This window comes from Andrographis paniculata, unplaced genomic scaffold (assembly GCF_009805555.1).
Source record: "Andrographis paniculata isolate CXL003 unplaced genomic scaffold, ASM980555v1 Contig71END, whole genome shotgun sequence".
NCBI lineage: Eukaryota > Viridiplantae > Streptophyta > Magnoliopsida > Lamiales > Acanthaceae > Andrographis > Andrographis paniculata.
In genome coordinates this window covers 3,316,240-3,320,632 of record NW_026137608.1, presented here as the reverse complement: position 1 = coordinate 3,320,632, position 4,393 = coordinate 3,316,240, and the positions used below count along the sequence as shown (strand labels likewise).

Here is a 4,393-nt window from a genome sequence, read left to right as displayed (position 1 = left end):
GCAAAACTGGAGTACCAGATCCACTTCCACAAAGATCAAGACCTCAAATCCATCAAAAGAGGTTTTCAAGTCCAAATTTTCAACGATTAAATTTGTCCGCACGGAGATCAAAATTATCCAAAGTCTTGGAAAAGCCAAACGGAAGACCAAATTCCTTTGGATCAAAGGAGTCACCAAATCCAAATTAGAAAATAAATCGACTCAAAAAGAGAATCAAAAGAATCATATTGATAATAGAATCCGCATTACATTTAAATTAAATGTAATTTATAGAAAATGTTGTGTTTATAAAATTAACACAATTTTTTTTGTTTATAGTACCAATTTTGCATTAGTGTTGTTTTACTTTAGGGATAAATTGCAGTGCTATATAAATATAATAGATAAGTAATTATTTTAATTAAATAATTTAATATTCAAAATTTAAACTCTCATTCAAAAGTTAAAGTTTATTCATAGAATTTTTTTTTTCAAAAATTTCAAATCAAACTCCGTTTTTTTTAATATTATATTAAAAATTAATTTCATATTAAAATATCATATTAATACGCATTCATATAACATCAAATAATTATTCAAATAAAAAAATTTACTATCAATACTAAAAACACAAAATCCGAATCCCAAGAAACTCACTGTAAGTTTATTTCCTCCAAATAAATATCAAATCAAACTCTTTATCTTTTATTTTTAATTTTTATATTGTATTACAATTTATTTTATATTCAAAATATGACATCAATAACCATTTATATAACATCAAACAATTGTTTAAATATATCCTTGGATTTTATTCACTGGGTTTTTTTTTTCAAAATTTATCAAATCAAACTCTTATTATTATTATTTTTTTATATCATATTCAAAATTAATTTTATATTCAAAACATCTTATCAATTATACATATTTATATTACATAAAAAAAACTATTCAAAATAAAAAATTTTATTATTTAAAATGAAAATTCAAATTATAAATCTCAAACCAAACACACTTCTTAGAATTTATTAATTATGAAATATATTTTTAAAATATTAAAATTTCAATTATTTTTATTTAAAAAAAAATTCAGCTCGGTCTAGTATAAATCCGAATTTTCATCTCAGGCCTAAATCGAGTTTTCAAATTTTTTAATCATAATTATTTTTTTATTTCTAATTAAACATAATTAAAAATAAATTATTCGAAACTGTGAGTAAAAAAAGTAAATAAATTTATTTGAATAAATTAAATTTTAGAGCAAAAATCAATATTAGTCTCAATCAAATCTATTTTTTCCATTTTTGGTCATATTTAAAATTAATTATCAAAGTTAGTTTCATACCAAAATAATAAATTTTTATTTTTAATCCCGCAGTTAAAATTTCAACAGTATCTAACATATTTCGCAATTCCAATTTCTCTTATCATCTGAGAAACACCTACAAATTAAAATGCACAAAAATGTAACCTAGAAAACACATATCATGTTCATATTTAACTTTTATAATTGACCCCTAAGTTCAATCCTGTTTGTTGGGGAAGTGATTTATCGAACAAAACACGTTCGAACACTTTAAAGGGCCAACTCTCGAAGCGTGGGCGGTTCACAGTTATAATTACGTTTCAACAACGAAAAACAATGCAGAACATAAAACAACAATAAGACAAGGTGTTTGTTGACCCGGTTCGATTATCAACCAATCTACATCCGGGGATACCAATTCCTAGGAGGAATTCCACTAACCAGTGCTGATTAAGGACACAAACAACCACAATTCATTTAACTCTAATGCTAGTCATGGCTAACACATGAAAATACCTCATAAGGTTCTTGTTGCTACAACCTCGTACTAACAACGACCACACAGCAGAGAATTCCAGAGCTTGATCATTCCCTCCGGTTGGAACTCTATTAATTCCGAACACCTTCGACCTTTCCGGCGAATTTTTCTGTCAAAAACTCATTCAAAACTAAAGGGAATCGATATGGATAGGTGGATGATAGATTCACTCAATATTTTTCTCTCTAAAGTATGATCTCTAAATCACACGTTACCAATCTTCAACCCTATCCGGTTGAGTAAATCACTCACATGCCTGGAATAAAATATTTCACACTAATTTTCCTTTGCACCGTAATTGAAAGAGTGAGTTTCCATATTTTGATCTTTCCTCAAATATGTCTTTTGTCTTTTAGAAAGTCAGAAATTAAGACACCGTTAGTTCATATGCCAAAATAACTTAGGAGAATTTCCATTCACACTGTTCAAAAACCAGAATTTCTTTAAAGCAGCTCCATAGACACTAAAAATTTGAATACCCTCATTACCTCAACTATGAAGAAATATTTTGTGCAATAGTACTGAGACTATAATGTCAAAAATGTACCAAACTAACTGCAAGAAATACTACCCGTGCCATAACTAATTGCTTGGAGGCTCAAATCGGACATATTTGTCGACCATGGATGCGGACCGTTGGATTCGTCGCCTATATTGTAGGCATACGAAGGCCATCGAATGTCCTGGCCACAAAGTTCTGTGACGCCCATGGCTATCATTTTTTGAGTCCTATCAAGAACGATGAGGCTCGAGAAAGTTGAAAAGCTGTTGCCAAGAAACACATCAGCTCTCAAGCACACTTCATAATCAATAGCTGATTGAATCAAATACGGGTGTTTGTTATATACATGGAACACCCCGAGCTTTTTCTTTTGCATATGGAAGCAATGATTCTTCCTTCCAACCTGTGACTAGAGAATTATCTTCGAGAAGATCATCAGCAACTGCAAGGTAAGCAACAATTGGAATTCTGGCTTTTTGGCGAACGATGTTTCCCACTCTTTGCATGATCTGTTCCTTGCTGCTACAAATTCGATTTATGCTTAATCTCTGCTCCAGTTTCTTGCAGTGAATCATCCAGTCCTTCTCGATTCTCATGTGCACTGCTACATATGGCTCTTGTTGGAAGGATATATTGATTCCATTTTGTGATGATTGCGCTTTTCGTCTTTCTTACAATCCAATTTCTTTAATCCGAGCAACAACTTTATCAGCTTCCCGGGATATTTCTTCCACCAAGACCAAGCGTAATCTTTAACCGGCCAGTGATCATGCCACAGAAAAGGATTCTTTCCTACTATTCTAATGATTTCGTATCGATCCGATGGATGTTTGCTCAACATTCTCAACTGATCCAAATCCTTTTCAATAGTCCATCTTCGCCCGCTTCCCTTTTGCAGCTCCATGATGTCAGTTCCATTCGAAACTTCCTCGTAACGACCCAATCGGACAAATCCATTACAAAGCGAATTAAACTTATCAAGCTGGAATACCTTATCAAATGAAATGGGCTTCAGCAGATCTACCTCTTTGTAGAAAAGGGAAGCACTCAAATTAGGCATCAAAAGAGTTCGGTTTAGCATTCTTGCAGTTAAACAAGCTCTTGCAAACGCAATCTTTTGATTATTCAATCCCCACACAATTTGAGGAACCTCCAAAAACTTGACATTTTCACCATGAAGCTGCTTTGTTTAAGAAACAGAAGGTTTATTGATGAAAGTAAAGAATTTGGTATGTCCAGAATAACTAGGAAGGCAAAATGCTCTAAAAGCCATAACAATGACAACAAAGATAACACATTTGCATGCCAGAGAATCCCAATATCGTCCAAAGAATCTCGAATGAACAGAATTCCTCGAGTCCATTTGAGATTCTACAATGCGATTACGAAATCAGATCATTAACAATCTGAACAATCCAATCCAATCCAATTCAACCTTATGCCCAATATCTTCATTCTCACGAATTAAATCTATTCAAAACTAATATAGATTGAAAATCAGCAGAAGAAACGAACTGATAAACACTCATAGATCCAAATCACACAGATGTCTGCAATTCAAGATCCAAAACAATAGACTGGCAGCCGGTAGGGTACCTACAACTCACAGATTTCCACTCTCGTTCATCCTCCTACCGTTGTAGCTGAACAAATCTACAACACCAACCCTATCATCTTCTTGCACACAAGAACCAGCGCTGATGCATGCAATCCAAAGAAATGTGTCAGTGTGTGAGGAAGGTTGACGCAAATGCTCAAACAACCGTAAACCGTAAATAATATAATTTTTTTAAATTTTAATTATATTATTTACTTATTTTAATTTTAATCTATAATTAATTTTATTATAAAAAAATTATTTTTACTAATATATTTTTTAAATTACATATTAATTATATTTTACATCTTGTATCTACTGCAAATTAGACGGAATGTTGGACGGATGAAATATTTTTTTATTAAAAAAAATACTAATAATGTTCAAGTGTGTTTTATAATATATATATATTTTAATTTTTATTACATAATCATTATATAAAAATATACTCTTTCATTATAAAAGAAATTA

General features: G+C 31.1%; 1 pseudogene; it reads right to left on the bottom strand.

The window, feature by feature from the left end:
• Positions 1-2,374: 2,374 nt before the first annotated feature.
• On the bottom strand, positions 2,375-3,631 carry LOC127265049 (O-fucosyltransferase 23-like; annotated as a pseudogene).
• Between the last annotated feature and the right edge of the window lie 762 nt (positions 3,632-4,393).